The sequence below is a fragment of the Hetaerina americana genome, unplaced genomic scaffold, assembly GCF_022747635.1.
Source record: "Hetaerina americana unplaced genomic scaffold, ioHetAmer1.1.p SCAF_132, whole genome shotgun sequence".
Taxonomy (NCBI): domain Eukaryota; kingdom Metazoa; phylum Arthropoda; class Insecta; order Odonata; family Calopterygidae; genus Hetaerina; species Hetaerina americana.
This window is the reverse complement of record NW_027286426.1, coordinates 172,272-191,985: the sequence shown is the minus strand read 5'-3', so window position 1 is coordinate 191,985 and position 19,714 is coordinate 172,272. Positions and strand designations below refer to the sequence as shown.

Genomic DNA, 19,714 nt, shown 5'->3' with positions numbered 1-19,714 from the left:
GATAAAACTCATCACCCCCTCATCTACTTCTCTTTGATGAAAACACTTAAACTTTTCCTCCCTCCGAGGAAATGGCAGAAGAATACAGGGTCTCCCGAGCGAAAATGATGGGGAAATGGTGGGTGGGAGTTGGGTGGGTGTGGATGTGGAATGGGGGAAATAAAAATCAAATCTCTTCAGCATTCCCTGGAAATTCGGCTGAAACAGAGCGAAAACTAAATAATAAGAAAACTCTAGGGGAATGCTTTTCGGGGAGACTAGGGGTAGGGGGACGAGGCGAGTCGCGGAATGCTATGTGCGGGGTGGAGGGATTTGGAAAAACTTACCGTGGGAATTGAGCAAAAGGGATTGGGAACAAAGGGGTTGCTTCGGAGGGATAGGATTGCGCGGGTAAGGGGTGGAAGGACTAAGAGGGGAGGGGGAAGACGGGAGAGGAAAGTTGGGAAAGGAAATAACGAGTGGAAGTTATTGATTCCGTGCAATTTCGATGAACTGATGGGATCGAGGAAAGAGCGAAATTTGTTTTCCAACATAGGCATCAGTAACGCACTATACAGACTCACTAATGTCGTTTTTGGATCGAGCGGATGCGGAATGGCGATAGTTTCAGATCCTCTTGCTCTTTTGTGGAAAGAGCTTTTCGATTAGTATTCGATGCGTAACGTTCGTTTCCACCATCTCTCGCATCAATATCGCGCGTTCATGCTGCCAAAATGTCTGTGGTCCACGGCCGCCGGTTGATGTCCGCGTCGAAGGCGCTCAGAACCAAGCGGCACTCAGTGAAGCAGAAACCTGGCGCTATACAGGATTCATCCAGCTCCAGCTCTTCCCTGCGTTACGAATAAGTTGTTATAGGAGGAGGCTGTGGCAATATCCGGAGACGTTCCCCCCTTTTTTTACTCCAGTAATGGAAACGAGAAACGAATTTTGAAATCATATCGGTGGATTAAACACTGAATTATTTAGCTTTCCAATTAATCCTTATCAAATTAATAAAATAAAGAAGTAGATAATGTATACTTTTTTCTTTTTCCGTGATCTATCGTCAATTATACTCGGGAAAATAAAGAAGTGATTCTGGATTCAAAGAGTGAATGTGGAGATGAACTGGAGTAATGACAACCAATGAATATAAGCATCATATATTTATAAATAGATGCAGGCATACTTGTACATGCATACATGTACATACATACAGACACACATGCAGGCAGGGTGGGGTAACATAACTTTTTTGAAAGCGTTTTGCGTTTGAAAAAAAGAAATTATGTTGCCACACCATGTATATAATTTCAAAAAATAAATCGGTAGTATAGTAAGTAAATCGAAGAAAATTAACATAAGCATCACAACTGAAATAAAAATGGAATAATTGCCACATTATGTCATGTCATTTTCAAATTATTTATAAAATCTTGTATGACAGTTCCTCAAATCTGAAGCGTTACTGTAACTACAACCATTGCAAATTTGAAGGCATGAAGGTTCCAGAAATTTTATCATAGAATCAAAACATCAAGCATATACTTTAAACAACAAATCCTTTTATTAATATTATAGAAATCAATTTAAACATAGCAAAACTATTCCAGCATATGAAGTCGCTCCCGCGGGCTCTCGAAGTTAGAATTTTAGAATTCTAATGAACCCTGTAAGAAAAGTGGCATTTCTATGGATAACTAGATGAAAATGGAAAAAACCAAATATAAATGAATTTATTTTATAACAGTTTGTGCACTTTCTCTCTTTCGTCATAGTGTCATGCCGAAATTCTTCGCAGAATTTGCAATTATTCTGTCTTCTGTTTGCGGTTCAATGAATTTCTCCCGACAGTAGATACAAAACCAATCTTTGTTTGTTAACTTTTCTCTTTATCTTTTGTATCGTCGGAATGGCTGCTTTTTCAGGCGTATATTCTTCTTCAAGCAAGTTTGTCTTCAGATTGTTTTTATTTTTATCGCGTTTACTTTCTTTCCTTTCAACCTGAATTGTCTGAGTTGTTGACATTAATATTTCTCAACTGTCGTCTTTTTTAATTTTCTTCGCTCTACTGATTTCCATTGCGTTAGTGATCGTGAGAATACTCATAATGGCAGTTCTGGAGAAATGCTTTTCTAATGGAAAGACAAATTTCGTCTTTATCCAAAATACTGTTCGGAGGTTCTCCAGTCTTCTTGCTTGATAAATTCATCTAAATTTTAGGCATTAAACAAGTTCCAGATATGCAAAAATCATGCAGAATTTACGCAAAGTTGGCTATTTCGACTTCCTAGACGCCCGTCAAAAATTTATTTTCGTGTCAAAAAGTTGTATCAAATATTAAACTATATGTAATAAATATTATATAAAAATATTATCAAAGTACTTGGATCCCATAGCTTTAATATAACACAATTTTTGAACAACCCTCTTGCTCTTATCTCTCATTCGTCATTGTAGCACTCAAAGACATACGCTCTCTCCATTGCGCCGGTTATTCCTGGATATTTACTTTTTCTGAAGTGTGGGAGTATTAAGATTGCATTGAATCATAAAATAATATTACTGGAAAAGTTGTCTAATACCGACTCAACAGTACTTTGCTTTATTTATGTGTGCTCGAGAGAAAATTTTTCCAAGCGTTTAACTGAAATGCTGTCATGGCATCAAGCTACATCTTGAATTTCGACAGTTAATTAAAACATTTACATAATTATCCTTACCCTGTGTTGAAGCTGAAAATCTGTCTCTTCTGCCTTATTCTAGCGAGCATCGCCCAATATCCTTATATTTTTACATATGGTATATACTACTTAATTTAATTATGGAAGAATATATCTTAATAAATTCTGTTGTAATTGCATCTTACCGATTCTCTTATAAGAAATTCATTAATTTTTATTAAAGAAACCTCAGATTATTTGAAAACCTACTACCTAGAATACTCCCTGTATTATTTAAGGAACTAGATCTGTATATGGCTTCCGTCAATATGTCTTAACTCTATAATTTGTTTCAACTACACGCCCAGGCCGTCGAAAGAAACGTCGGATTTGACGAATTTCAGGTGTTTGTATTTGATTGTCTATCCAAATGAGCCCTGTTATTTACAATATTTCAGGTCAAAATGGGCAGAATCTTCAACAGTCTACGGACCTGGTTTTATCCTTGTTATGTACATTAATACTCTCTTTTCTGTACAAAAGTAAATTTAAGTATGATGTTTGGGGGAAGGGGGAAATTTTGGCGTTTCAAGAGGAGTATCCCAACAGTATTTTCTCCCGCAAACCGACTCCTTGCTACTCTATTTTACTTGGTTGAAATAATTTGTAAAAAAAATTTAACGAAATCAATTATTTCTAATATCATATTTTATGGGGACAGGCGACCGAGAGTTTAATTTATTTGTATTTGTGGTAATAGATTCATAGTTGAAAGTGGGGTAGATGTCTGAGATGGAGAGCACCCAAACCTTAAATAAATACTCCAATTGTAGCGTTGACAAATATCACATCCCATGGGTGGAGTCGTGTTTTGAAGTTCTCTCCACGCGACACTTAATTACTAATCGGAATTTAGTGGAAATAAATTATTAGATTTGTGGAGAAGTCAATGGAAAAAATTGTAGGTAATGGTGGAATGGACAATTTGTCGAGGCAACATTGTATTTCCACGCCTCACGCAATAGGAATTATCAGCGGTGTAAAAAACTGAAATGTCAAAAACGATAATTAAAAAGACTAATAAATGGCTAGTAAATTATACGATAAGATAAAGATAAGATTTAAAGGCAAAACGGCGTATTCTTTTTGTTTCCCCATTTCAAACTATCGCCAAATCCTCACCGGCTCCAATCAAAACCAAATCATTCTGATTGTTACATGCGTTTTCCATTAAATTGGAGCGATATTTTGAAAAAAAGTCACTCGAAAAAATTGTAAAAATAGCGCACAATTCAAAACTTATCGCTAAGGAATTTTCAATACAGTTATCTAATGACATATGTGTTTTTTCTTCATCTTGACCAAAAAAGATTTTTCAATACTCAACCATTTTTACCATGAAACTCGATCAGCTGGAGGTATCCGCTGAAAGACGAAACGCAGAACAATTCTTGGTATGTAAGTACTAATAATTATCCATCCTCCACTTTCGTACTCCGTGAAAGCTCTGTCCCGGGGAGCATGAAAAAATATAGAAGTTCCGCCTCGGATCGTGAGGCAGTCATCTCCCCAGAGCATTTGCTGACGAAAGTTAACGGAAACAATGCTTCGATCACCATGGCGGATGGCTGCAGAGTCACACAATCCCGCTCCTGTTCCACTCTCATCTCTCCGTCCAGATTCCCATAAAATTCACCCACCCCTCAGCCCCATCCCCTCTTCGTTCTCTCGAGGTAGAATCTCCACGTCAAGCGATATCGCGAAAGGTCGGGTGCTAAAAGCTGGATTTTCAGGATAACGGACTTCATTGTTGCCGGGATGTAATACGGTGGCGAACTCTCCCATCTCCTTTTCGCCGCCTGTCGCCTCTCCCCGTCTCCCTCTCCCCACCCCCTGCACTTCCCTCCCAATCCTTTAGCTCCCCCTTCATACCTTCATTTGTTTCTCTCTCTGATTCAAAACTTGGTGCCACAGCCTCATGTCCCACCTCCATCCTCCCCTCCCAAACCCTGAACCAACTCAACACTCCAGAGCACCAGTTCGCACGACATATCCATGCCGGTTTTCCATTACTTACGCCTGTCTCCCTATCCGTCGCGTCCCTGCCATCCCTTTTCTCTAACCCTCTTACCCGTCTCAGTCTTTACCTCGAGAACCTCTAGCATCCGAGACTGCGGCCTAGTTTTAGTTTCAAGTGGAGCAATTGTTTCCGTACGGTGGCTGGGAATTTTGCTCCCGTCCTGATCTGTTCCTGCACGTGTTCCTCGTTTAATATCACTCCTTTGAAATCGTTGTGTTAGGTCTCAGCTCTAGCTTATTTTCTTGTATTACGCAAAAATGAATGAAAATGTACCAAATATATTCGAAAACTTTATTCAAACGATGTGGGAAAGGAAAATAGTAACCACTTTGAAAGTAGCCAGCCCATCATGTGGTCAGGATAAAAACTTGAAATGCAAATCAGCTGTTCCTTCGATGTTGATTCATAATCGTCTTCAAGATACATAGCGATAAAAATAAATGGGCTCTAAACATTATCGAGGTACCCGGCTATTTAAAATAAGAACGTGATTACCTGTAATGCATGAAAATATGTTATTCATAAAAATTGTGGGCCACTAGTTTATCAGAGGACGTACAACGTGCCAACGAACGCAGTCACCTCATATTAGGTAAGACTAGGCTAAAGCAGCATAATAACTTCTATTTTTAATTGCTGGATAAAATTCGCATAACATGTGGGTACTCACTAACCACATTGAAATACAGATTTACTTAAAGGATCATTACTGGAGCAGTTGCTCTATAGGTTATACATTGCAGAGCATCCAACGGCTGGTTAAAAAGAGCGACCTGACATTTGCCTTAAAGGCTGACGATATTGCTTTTATTAGTCACAGAAAGTCGATGCTCTGAAGACCAGAGATCATATGGTCAGGAATCAGAAAAATTCTTTGATTGGTACGACAGGATTAAGTTAAAAGCCTAAAAAACTCAAGCATTTGGATAATTGACATAATTAGCACTAAAAAAAGTAGAAAGACCGAGAGTCATGGCCTCTGATGGAGAGGAAAATCCTTCAATGAAACGAAAATTATGAAATTTAGCTGCAAACCCTATTTGAAATCGGAACCTTTGACAAAGAGAAAAAGCACCCAGTTATATGCGAGTTTGAAGCCGATGTTGACTTAATTTTTATTAATCAATGATGAAATATCTTCAGATCTAATTACGGGTAAGCTGACTATAATATTATTGAACCTCCCTCCCGGTGACGTATCGGCTGCGAGAATCTGAAAAAAATAGAATCACTGTTTCCGCGTTGAGGAAATTTGAATAGTTAAATTACGCCCCACAATTATTGTGGATATTTTCAGTTGATATTAACAACGTTACAACTATGTGCTTTTGATAAAGTATCAACGATACTCTCATTATTTTGCATTTAAATAATATCGATAGTGTACCTTCTGTATTAATTGTATTTTTTGTAATCCGGCCAGGTTAAATTGGTGAAAATGTTACTAAATAGTCAAATAATTGAAGATGCGCGAAATTACATGCAAAATTTGTTTCTTTTTTTACTTTCTTGAGAAAATTACTTGAAATTTCCGTTATCAATTAACTTTTGTGTAATACATTTTTGGATCTTTATACAATTTGTCATGCTAGTCGATTTAAAGCTTCGTGTGTATTTCTTTCCAGAACATATACCCTTTCAAATTACTTATCCCCTAAATAAAACGGATCCCCTTTCCTGTGACTTTGACAAAAAACGATCCAAAAACCAGAAAATTGGAAATCTGAATGCTGTTATTTCGGTGAAACAAAATCAGCGCAAGTTGTATGAGCTCTTCCTCCTATTGGTAAATATTTCCTTGATCAGCGCAAAATACATAATATTTCGAATAAACATTGGTAAAGTGTAATGTTTAATTTTTTCGTTCCATATTTTTACCTTTGCTATCTAAGGTATTTTTGTAAGTAATGCGATTTTGACTGCAATTGGATGGATTTTTAAAATGTGATAGTAAAAAGATCGAACGTTTCTATCGTTTTTTATCCCAACAGAAATACTTTTAAAATATCATTTTCAGTGAATTGGGGAAGTGAATTGCGTGCATTCCTAAAAATCTCTTCCATTTCCGAAAGACCTTTTCGAAAGCGACGGATTCCCTTATTTGATTATGCGTCCACCTGTCATCCGATTTCTTTCTCTGCATTTGTTTGCACCGCCCTTTTAATCCGTCGCTGGTGATTCCAAGTGAGATATTTGCCCTCAGCCCGCTTGCGAATCTCCACTAATTCGCTCTCTGCGACCATCATCCCTCCTTCCCTTTCATTCCTTCCACGCTTTCACTTCTTCCGTCTTCTGCAGAGGTCCCTGCGGGGGGTCCCAGTCACTCCCACCCACGCACACCCCTCTCTCACCCTCCCCCCACGTACTCTTTGTAGGGTAAGTTGAGGGCCTTACACTCAAAGAGGATCTAGCTTTCTTCCCACTCACTGGCTCCATTCAATTCTTGTCGGCGGAGGAAGAAGAATACAGGAAACTGGTTGGCTGGCTGCCGTCGTAGCGTTGACAAAGGTGCCACCAAGATTCCGATTTCGTCACCCGGCTACATCCGGTAATTCGCGTGCAGCTCCCCTTTCTCTCATTTCCTCTTCTGCTCCTACCCATCCCTCCCCTGCCCAATTTAATTTCCACTCCAAGCTCTTTTTTTCCATTCGGAAAAAATTTCTACTTCAAGTTTTGAATGAAAGAATTTGGAGCTTAGCATTTGCTTGGTTAGTAGGGAGTCGGAAATTTTAACTGGTCGTAAAAGCTCCATAATTAAAATTTATTCCACGAGTATCACTTTATCTCTCCGCATACCTCACTCGTCCTTTTCAATTTAATTGGAGATTAACTGTATAATCTCAATTAATTGAATCGTTTCAAAATAGTTTACAGCACATTCCCCAAACATTGAGCGATGAAAGAATTATTTGGAAGCCGTAAATATTCTAGAAAATGATTGTTCGCGTGGTATAATTGTTAAGCGTAAGGAGAAAAGCTTTTGCACTCCAATGAATATATCTTTGGAGTATCATATCAGTCTCTATCTATGACAGAACAAGAAACTCCTCTTCCAAAATGTAAAACAGTCGTTCTCGTGAAGATAAAATTACTTTTCATTTTGTAATAGGTAAAAAGTTTTGATTGAAAGTAAGCGGAGATATAAATATACGTGTACTTAACAAGCCATCATAATTGCTTGCCTTTAATTATGTCGGTATCAAATCTTTTGACCAATAGCTACCATATCTGGAAGAAGTAACTCAATGACATGCCTTCATTTCGGTGACTTTGAAGTAATTAAAAGGATTTTATCCTTCTGTTTAATCATATGAAAACATAATCGTTTGCATGTAAAGTGACTGTGAGAAATTTTTCCTAAGTTTATGTTCGAAGTTCAAAAGTTTTAATCGGAAAAATGTTATCATAAATTAAAATATTCATAGCATATGGCAAGCATAAGGAATAACTTAGTATTTTTAATCAAATGGCATCTCCCATCGTAATACGTTAGGAGAGATCATGTTGCTAAAATTAGAGAGATTAAGTGTAGAAGAGATAAATTTAACTTACCATTTTTTCACAAACAATAGGGGATCAAAATAAGGTAGTCCGATCGGAGTAGGAGTCATATTCGGGTCAAAATTAGTCTAGTGGGCTTTTACCCCCTGCCACACAGGTGCAGTGGCTTGCAGGGGATTAAAATGTATAAAAAATATCAAAAGAAGGATATTCATAAGCGATGAAAAGGAAGGAAAACAAGATGAATTAAAATAATTCACGTTGTCTATTGTCTCCTTGTTTCACATTCTACGATATTTGTATTAATCCCATGAATATTAAAGGGAAACATTTCATTCTCCTGAGATTCTTCATTCCCTATGGACAGATAAAATAGCTATGCTATGATTCTCCCACAAATACAATTACATAATAACTGATAGACAAAAGGTATAAGCAAAACATTAAAAAGAAACACTCAATGATTGGCTACATATTGTATTCAAATCATAAAAACTGATGAATTTAAAGTAAACAAACACTGCATCATATCATACATAGACCAAGAAAAACTTAATCTTTATGACTCACCATAAAAGTAACTCAAAAGTAAATAAAGTACATAGTGAGTAATATCATGGCCTCTGTTTAAAGTGTAGCAAGGAGTTATTTGGTGGATTGTTCACTTATCATGACTCTGAGAATATTTAGTCATATTCTGATGCCTTATCTAAAATGAATTAGAATCTTCCCAGAGGATGAATGGAAAGAAAACAAGATTTTGGGAGCTAAAAAAAATAAAAACAGGAATACTTGTATTAAAAAGATGGATAACGTCGAGTGGAAGTGAAAATTTTTCTTCCCCCCATCGGCTTCTCCAAAGGTCGCCACTCTCAGAGTCACGCACATTACACATATATATAAACTCAGACGTAAGCATCACCTTTTTCACTCTTCTCTCAACCCTCCCCTTCCTTAGCTCTCCCTGCTGATCTCCTAAATCTTTCCACCCTTTTTCATACTTTCGACCCCACCCGGTATAGCCTTCGCCTCCACCCGCGACACCATTAATCTAAATCTCCCTCTCCTCTCTTTTCACAACCCTTCCACCAACTTATTAAACATCCACCCCATCCAAACTCACCCTCGTCCTTCTCCTTTCAGTCTTACTTGTGTCTGAGAAAAATAATAATAACACATCTCTCCCTCAAGGATCTGAATCACACGTGTTTAAGCACAACCACACCAATTAGGTCATAACTCCATACTTAAGGCGGCGGCCACCTCTTAACCCCATTCCGTTTCTTTCACCCTGTCACAGTATGTAAATGTGTACTGCTTCAACCCTAAATCAAGTACCCCCTGGGTCACAGGGTGTTAATAAATACCCTGTGACCTGAACAGATAGCGAGATGGTTGATTACTTCCCATTCTGCTCATGCAGCTTAACTTCCAATATGTACTTTTATCAGAACTCATTTTCTGACAACTAAATGGTTCCCTGCAAGGAATGACGAGGGAGTGTGCCATGAGAATCCACACCAACCATTCAAGATGAAGTTCGTGGTAAAATATCTAACCAAACTTTTTATTCATGAATATTTAGCTGTAAAGAACCTTTATTTGTGTAACTTTTAGGATAGTATAAGTAATTGAATAATAAAATTAACTATTGTATTTCGTATAAATATATTGATCGCCTTGCCTACAGAAATCTTATTTTTGGTTTTCCAATATATATTACGGAATTAAGTTTTGTCGGGCGTAAGTACAATTTCTAGTACGGAAAATATAACGGGAATACACAGCCTGTCCTAACAAGATTATTTAATTTCACCCAAATGTGGAACGAGTCCAGATGTACAGATTTGAGACACAAGTCAATTACAAACTTGTCCAACGCAATTTCACCAAAAAAGACACATTTTATATCAAGCAGAAGTCAATAAAAGCATATAAAAGTTTACCTTCTCCTGAGGATTTAATCATTGGACTATTTAAAATAATTAATGGTAATTATTTTGTTTGATCAGTACCTAGATGTTAATAAGCTGAAAGTGAAAAAGGGCTTCTTTTGTGGAAGGATCCCTTGATTCCATTTGACCCTTTTCTTTATTGCGAGCATAAGTCACCCACAAACGTATAAGAATAATCCACTAACAATCTGATTCCTTCAAATAATGCCCAAATGAAAATAAATTCCCCTGGTTATTTATTATTTTAGTTATTCCATCCTTTGGAGATATAAAGCATCGAGGTTTTCTGATTCAGCGTAGCAAATGGATAAATAACTACCGAGTAAACATGAAAAAAATAGAAAGTTTTCTAATCTTTCATATTTTTATTTTCCAAAACGTCCTGGAAAACCTGGTCCCTTATTGCCGAGAATTATTTCTTAGCCTCGTTGTCAGGTCGGTTTGCTCATAAATAAGCAAGGGTCTCACTTCTTTATTTTTCTTTCGCTTGACTTAAATGCTCGACAAATAAATCCTGCTCTATTTTACAAACTTCTCCCCAACGCATCCAACCTTACTTCCGGTGCAAAATGCTTGCGCGGTGAAAAATGAATGTTTAACCAACCCTATAGCGCTGAGGCTATAATCGGATTACAGAAATCCTTCCGAGCGTTCCCTCGGAACTTTCAACTACAGGAGAATTTTTCCTATACTTTTCCCCATTGCCTTTGTGTCTGTCTTAAGCATTCTCTCTATATTCGTATTTTATTTCGTTATGAAACCTTTCCCCGTATATCATGGCTCTATGTTCAATGGGTTTGCTTTGCATGTCCAACCTCAATGACTAACAACCTGGTGTCATCACGCTTCTTCACTTTCACTATCGTGATAATTTGTTTGTGAATATGCAATGAATGTTATCTGAAACCTTTCACTCTACCGTTCTTATCATTTTCCTTCCCACGAATTTCTTCAGCAATTTTTCACATCTCAAAATATTGCGGATAATTCAAATCCCCCGCTTCCCACCCAAAGGGCCCGGATTCAAATCCCTGAGGCAGCAGATATTTGTCAGTGGTGTACCGATCCCTTCTTTAGGTGCTTTGTGGAGGGCACTTTGAGTGAGTACGCCGTCCGTCGTATGGGATGTTAGGCTGCGGACCCCTTGGCGCCTTTCGTTAAGATTAGACTAATGTCGATGCTGGGTATCTCTTCACCCTTCATCCTTTCCTGTCCATCCCTAATGGCGCAAACGACCTAATCTCTCGATCGCCTCCCCTAAAACTACTACAACTACTCCCCCATTCTTTTCATATTTCCAATGCATTTATTCTCCCTTCTTCAAAGAACTTCTTCCTTAGTTGTTCGCCAAGTTCTTTTTATTTTTTTCGTGCGGTATCGTAATTTTTTATCATAATTTGTCATAAAGTTTATCAAACATCAAAGCTCATTTACTTCGCTCATTTTCATCAAATTTGCAATTCAACGACCCGGATTCAGAGAGTGAACGACTTAGTTAAATCTGAAATAATGTTATTTCCATGCATTACAGAGTCACTCAAAGTAAATCAGTGCATTAACTCAAAGTTTCACCCTCGTCTGCTGACAAATGGTTTAAAACTTTTATCGACTGTTTTTGTCACATACGTATTAGCCTCCGATTTATTGACCAAATGAAAGCTCTATCTTTTTATTTGGAAATCTTTCCTGTGTTCTACAGCATTATTAAAAGCAAAGCATCTTCTGTAGACCATTGTACGTACGGACTTCTAAGAACAGAACAACTTCATTTTTTTTAACTAAGGATTGTTCTCGTACAAATTTAAAAAGAATTCAGAGTTTTTAATCGTCTGGTCCCACTAAATTAAACACTTGAAAGGTAGCACTTCCGTACTAATCCGAAACCTCTCATAGCTTGTGTAAAGCTTTTCTCATCCGACGGTTTCCTCGCCTCATTTCACCTCATTCCATTTTGTTTTCCTTTGGACCTGTTCTACTCCAACAATGCACAGCACTCCAACAATGCTTGTAAAAGCAAAACGGCCGAAGAGCAACTTTGACGCGAAATGGATTGAAAACACACAAAACGAGCAAAGGAGCAGACAGTGGGGCGAGGGGACGGCTAATAAAGGCTACTTGAGGAGAGAGCGGGAATTTGAGGCATGCATGCTGAATTGAGCCGAAAGGTCAGAGAGAGTGGAGAAGACGAAAGAGATAGAAGAGAGAGAGAGAGATCGAGGAGTGGGCATTACCCCTGCAAAGGGTAGGAAAGGGATGCGCAAGGGAACGAGTTAAGGGCTATGGGCCATGGGCAGCCCAAACCACCCACCTCCGCTTTTATGCCCATCCCTACTTCTCTAACCCGGAAAATGGAACCCTCAAAAACCCTCCCACTTATCCCTCATACCCCGCCCGCCTCGCCCCCGTCTTTCTTCGGTCTCGCCCCATTTTAGTCCCAACTACGCACCCTCGCCCTAATTTCGCCCCTCTCCGGTCAAGTCGACCCTATCATCTCGTCCTCTTCCATCAAGTCGACCCTCCGCAACCCCGCCTTGTCTCGAGCTTCGAACTCCCAAACTCAACTCTCTCCTTATTTCGCCCCGTTCTAGCCCTTCCGCCACCCACATTGAGTACGCTTGTTTCGACTCAATCCCTGCCCCACCAATACCTACATACTCTATTTCCGTTCCCTTTGCACCCTAAGGCTATGTAAAAGATATATGTTCCGCTGACAGCAGTATAGCGACGAACCGTTCGAACACAGCAGCGGGACGCAAGATACTCGAAAATGAGACGTTTCTTACCGTGCGGCGTTGAAATGAGAAATGAAACTTAAAAAATCTGGTGCAGCTACTAAAAATAGGAACCAGTTTCGAAGACATGATTGTCTTCCGAATAGGGAAGGGACTCTAGGGTGAACTTCAAGTTGTGGGGTTCCGCCTTTTCGCAATATCTCCGTAATTGTGCAGTTTCTGGATGACAGGGAGCGAAGTGATAGGTTAGTCGGACGAAGTGTTGGTCGGTGTCTCCCGTATCGCTTGTGTTCGGAAGCTCAGGGATTTGAAGAAAAACGCTTATTCCGCGTATACTCATGAAAACAGAGGACGACTTATTGCTTACGCTGCGACCAAACACAAGCTTCCAGACACTGCACTTGGACGCAGCTGCAGGCGAAGATAACCAGACAGTAGCGCACTTAGCCTAGCCTTAACCCATGCCCTCAGTCCTCCTTGACCTCACCCCTGAAAACTTGGCCCCGTCCCTCCCCACCGTAACTCGCTCACCATCTCGGTTTCCCCTGAGTCGATCCATGCCCCATCCTCCCCCGTACTACCATCTCTGTACTTTCACCCTCTCTCGCCCACCCCGTCGAGGGGCCCACGGCCTGCGCCAACACATACCCACACCAGCCGGCGAGGTCCATCCACTATTTATGTGCCGTGGGATTCCTCATCTCTCCTTCCATCCCGCACCCGACGACGCGAATGCGTACTCCGCTGCCGCTCCTTCAGCGCCCCCTCTCCTCCACCCCCCCCCCTTATCCTCCTCCGCTACTCTACAGGAGTAGAGAAACCGAGGGAAAACGGTTGGTGGGGAGTAGCGCAGGGGAGTGGAACAAGGAACGTCGGAGAAGGGGATGTGTTTTACCGTGTAGCAATGGCGGGTATGGGGGTGTGGTAGAGTCAGTGCGTATATTCGTGTGAGTGCAGGGGGCGGTGGGGACGGTGCGTGGGGTGCTGAGTCCGAGTCCTGCCTCCTCGGAAGGGTTGAATTGGAGAGTTGGGGTGGCCGGAGTGGAGGGGGCAGCAAGGGGAGCGGGTAATGCCGTGGAGGAGAAGGGCGAAGAACATGCGAAGGAGGGAGTAGGTGAGAGAGGGAGAGAGAGGAGAAGGGTGAGAGAAAGGGCGGTGGGGGATTGTTATGAGGAGGAAGGCAGATGGGTGGAGATATGGAGAGAACTGAGAGGCGGTTGGCTCCGGGAGGGGTCGGGCGTGTGTGGTCCTGAGAGGAGTGTGGGTGGTATCTGGCCCACGGGGAACGGAAGGAACGGAAGTGAGGGGTTCGTTCGCTTTAAAGAGGAGAGAGCCAAGGAATGTGTGCGGGAGGGAGCCGCAGAATTCGGAGGCGCATTTGAGGGTATACATCTTGCGTTAATGGCGTGTGCCTGCTGTCTAGCTTCCCCCTTCATCAACCGTGAGCTTTCTTCCACGACATCTTGCGGGTCGACCACGTTTGAATTGGGTGTTTAGATGCTAAGACTTGTGTCGGTATAATGAATGAAAATAACTATCAATTAAATAGTTAACTCATATATTTACGGGATGAATAAGGGCAGATCACTGGCTCCAGCTGACACTGGACGCAATTGTCAATTCGTCAAGAATATGCCAGTCCAACGGTCAAATGGTCGTAATTTTTAAATTTTCCATCCTCATTAATTTTAAGATAGTCCTACAATTTGATACGCAGAGGTAAGATGCTGAATAGGCTCTGGAATAAGTTAGATAATGCTATGCATCTTTAGCCATTAAAGGCTTAAACCGTATGACTTTATTTACATTTCTTGCCAATAAATTTACAAATGTATAAAGCTAAAAGGGTATTTTAGCAGACAATGTAAGTCCCTTCCTCACGAAGATATAAAATTAGACTTGGAATTTGCATGAGTGCTATTTTTTGCGTAAAATCTCCCAGATATGCCAAAAAAAGTGTTTCCTTTAAGATAAGATATAACTTTTTTCCTTGCAAAATAGCTACTGTAATTTCATTATAATTAAATTTATCTAATACTTTTTAGAATATTTTTTGGTGTCAGGCAGTCATTCATCTTAGGAATATTCAATAGAGGAAATTAATTTTTCTATTTGAATTTATGACAGTGGACTACTCTCCTAAAGCCCATTGGTTGGTCAGCGGGTTTATGAGAAAGCTCTATATAACCACTGTATTTCATAATTAAGCATTAAAAACCTGGGTGCTCACAGTAAATACTGATTTTGTGATCTTAGAATTAATTCCCCATTACTAGCTGGGGATACGTTTTGAGCACGCAGTTAGGCAAGCGAGCGTACATGCCCCCAATCAAATTCACCAAAGCTATAATTAAGTAGTTAAATAATTGTGTGTGGACACTAACAAATTCAAAGGTGTACTTCAAATCAATGCCGAATTAGAATATGTTAAGTTGGATATGGATAAACATGAAGTGTGTGCGCTGAAATTTTTCCAGAGATATCTAAGCCCATTGCATTTCTCTTTGGCGTATTTTCTCGATTAAGCCATCTAAATTTAGAACTAAAAAACCTTTTGCCATGTTTTGGTTTTACTGATAATTGTATTCACTGTTTTTGAATGAAACATAAACGGTTGCCCTAAATGAATTTTATGATGCCCGCGAATAGAACTGGAGCCATTTTTCAAGGGAATATTGGGACCATTTAGCTGTGGACATTGATATCTTTATTACCTTATCAGCCTATATATCGTACATTCGGAAAGCATTTGTATACGTCCAACGTGTTGACAATGATGCACAGATGGGTTAGCTTTGAAGTAAATTTGTGTGCTTAACCAACAAGCAGGCGTAGATAATTTTTAAGAACCTTAACTCAGTGCCTTACTTTAACGAATGGCTCACAAATAAGCTGTAAGTTAATCTGAATAACAGGATACCAGCGCTCAAGTACAATAAATAACTAAAGGTAAAGCAATCTGTGTTTAAAAGAATAACTTCAAGAGTAGAATTTGAAGTTAGGGTTACTGGAGTAGACAGAAGCAGGACGCTTATAAAATATTATTTGCTAAAAAGACCATGTATGTAAAAGAGAAAGCACTGCCAGCCAAAAGAAAATAAGTGCCTATAATTATGAAAAAGGTTTATCAAAACTTATATGTAGAATGTAATGGTGAGGAAAGGTGCAGTTGCAGAAGAAATTGAGCAGAAGCAATAAAAAGGGAATGTTGCACGGGTCGATATATGATTACTAAAATGGCATTTATTGGCTGACGAAAAAATTCTACACAGATTGAAACAAGAAAAGCCAATTATAAAACACTGGATTGGTGCATGATGAAATATGTTAGACATTTTTTATGATCATGCAAGGCTGTTTGGCACAATAAGGATTGGAGGAATCAAAGTGAATGGACTTTTGGAGCCACGCATGAAGTATGTAGTGGAAAAAAATGCCTAGCAGGGGAGAAATATGCTCTTTAGAAGATATTTGGCGAAGGCAGATTCCAGTTGTATGTATTTAATGCTAGGAATTTTTAATTTTGATGATGCGCGATGTAAGCTTAATATATTTGGTGGACAGCACAACAACAGAGTGTAAAAATCAATTGCCTTGACCAGAATTCGGATATTTGGTGGCAGCATGCTTAGGCATCTACCGATCGATATGTCAGCTCCAGCGTTGTAATCACTTATTGAAGTGCCTATTTCACTTTTCCCTTTGCGAGGGGTTAACCAGGAACAGCTGAAAGTATACGGGTGGTTGCGTTACCTTTCGATGGCAATTTACGTCATATTCATATTAATTTTAAAGAGAACGTCGTTAGGTGAAAGTTATATGAACTATTGCATATTTGTCCGATTAATCAACTTTCATGATAAAGTGGTGATTTTGTGTTGGAAGTTTATAATCGAAAGCAACTTTTTCTAGTATTCTTGTTAGTAAGAGGCTCGTGATTTCTTTATCTCATCTTTCGCATTTGCAAATGAAGGCGCTTTGCATTTATGTACTTCACTTTAATATTTTTAAGGATAATTCCTACAAATTAGTTCAAAATTGTTTAGTAATGGATAGTTTCCCTAGAGAAATGCTTCCACTATCTTATTATGATGAAAGTTCTTCCTTGAATTCATCAAGAGTTGATCAGTTACCTCCAATCTATCTGGGGTTCATGCAATGTTTTGTAAAATGAAATGAAGACAAATATATGTTTTTCCCATCTCATTGAAATACATAAAAATCTAATGATAACACCTCACCATGTCAGCATTCATTGATTGTGTTAAAATGAACGAAAACACTCATATTCCCTCTTCTTGTATGCCATCTCACTCTCTGGGTGAGTAAATACCAGTTGTCACCAATAATCAATCACCAACCGTTTTCACGTAGTGCAGCCAGAGTACGAATTCTGCCATCACTTAAGAGATATATCGCTGCCGGCAAGTCAGGAGTAATATGCACTGCTCACAGGTTTAGTGTACTCCAACAACCTATTCGCGTCTTTGTTCGAATAGTTCAAATGACATGTTCTCCTTAAATATTGTCTGTGATTGAGGCAGAACTAGAGAATACTTAGTAGTTCGAGAAATCGCATATAATAAGATTATATTTGAAACGACGGCTTATAGTATTCCAAATTACAAATAAGTAGAGAATAAACAGTCAAAATTATCATGTAAAGGGAATATTTCCCGTCTAGAATTAGCTATCCCACCCCGGTATCATTAAAATGTATATAAAGGGCTAATTACTTATATCACACTGAGTCGAAGAGGTTCTCACATTAAAATTTATATCCACTCTTCTCTCTTTTAGTTGGAGCTGTAACAATCCTCAAAATATGTATAATTTTATTATACTCGTATATTTGAGCATACACACCGAAGTGTTCGTAATAACAATCTATTTTCTCCAGTGTTAATTCATTAATTCCAATAGATATAAACAAACGCTTATCACTGATTTCATTTTATTTGCAGTTGTTTGGAATATTTTATGTAAATATGTCATGTAATAGGTATCATGAATACCTTCCACGGGTGTTGAAGTTAGAGGTGTTTACGTTAATGCAGTAGGAAAAGTTTTAAAGATAAATCCCTGAATATTCCCATGCTTGCATATGTATATTTAAAGATTGCCGAGGCCTACAGTTATGAAGAGGTTACAGGGAGAGATGAAGGGAGAAAGGTTGAGGGAGGGAGTCCGGAGAATGAGGAAGCATTGTCACTTAAAGGCCCGCTGGACCCATTGTTAGCGGATGTCTGAGAGCCGTGGAAGCACAAAGACCTTTTGCCGTGTGTGAGGCGCTTATACCGAGGTGATACAGGAGAAAGGGCAAGATGTACCGGCTGGAAAGCTACAGACGTTTTCATTCCAGTCATAGTTCTACATTCATCCTTTTATCCCTCCGTCATCCCTTCTCCACGTTTAAGAGAGCGGGTATCTGGGAATGAATGTCAATGGGAAAAAGAAAGGGAGAGATGGAAGTTTTTCCCCATCTGTTGCGAGGGAGAAGTGAGGTGACTTCATAAGGATTTATTTTCAAGATGCGCGATAGATGGTAAGATTGAGGGTAGAGCTGGAGTGAAGAGAAATCTCGTCTTTGTCTTTCCTTTTCTTGCAGAAGGTAGAGAATGTCCTACCGACGTACGGGCGTAGAGACTTCCAATGCATAGGGAGCAGCAAATCTAAATGCTTGATTATGGCGTAGGTTTGTCCGCTCGTCGTTGATTTGAATTAATATAACATCAGCACACAGGTTTTAAATGATATGTATACTTCCAAAATTCTCACAAAATATTTTTTGAGTACTTTCAAGTAAAATGGGAGGGCAGAAATTAAATCCAAAATTGCTAAGATATGTTGTTCCAAGGTCATTAAAGCAGGAGGATACATGTAGACTGGAGACTTTTGAAATGTGGGTGTGGAGAAGAATGGAGAAGGGGAAATGGACCGAGAAGAAAACAAAGGAGGAAGTACTTGGTATGGTGGGCGAAGAGAGGGGTTTGTTGGGAGAAATCCTATGGAGGCAGGAAAAGTGGATGAAGGGGGTATTGACCGGCAGTGGGATGTTGAAGACTGTGATAGAGGGGAGAATGTCAGATAAACGAGGAAAGGGAAGGGACAGGATAGAGATGTTGGATGGGATGAAGGGAGGAAGAAAGTACTCAGAGATGAAGAGGGACCTGATATAGAGTAGGATGCTGGATTTTGTGTTTTGTTAGGAGTAAAAAAATATTTATTTGGTACCTGTGTCCATCCAAAAGCCAACCATAACCGGTAGATTACCTAATAATAATAATGTTGTTCCAGTAAATGACAAAGCAAGAGTGCAAGTTATTGACAAGACTAATTTTATGAAATAGTTTTGAACCAATGGGATGAGCTTTTTCCAATTGAATTTTTTTAAAATGAAAGATTTCAGTTAGATACTTGGTAATAATAAGATTTGGAACATGGTAATAAGCTATCTTCGTCGCTTCGTTTCACATTATAACAAAATGTTAGTGTTATTCTAGAAATAATGGTTTGTGTTTGTGCTTATTTGTGACTATTAGTGCAACTCTTACTCATTCTTGCCATACATTCTGCTTTGCACTATGCAATGATCTCAATCACTTGGCCGACTGACTAAGACTCTTCTGCCTCCAGCCCTTCCATTTATTTCACGCGTACATTAAAACACGCGTTAAAATGGACAACTCTCCTGTTGCCTAGCCACTGTAATTTTAGATTCTTCGTCCGCTATCTGCATACGCACAGGTTGGAATATGCATATACAGGCTAAGCATAAGTAATCTATTCCTGAATTATTTTTTG

General features: G+C 39.3%; 1 long non-coding RNA gene across 1 annotated transcript in view; it reads left to right on the top strand.

The window, feature by feature from the left end:
- Positions 1-19,714, top strand: part of LOC139686195 (uncharacterized) — a 246,452-nt gene that overhangs the window by 132,925 nt on the left and 93,813 nt on the right. The gene's annotated exons all lie outside the window — the stretch shown is intronic.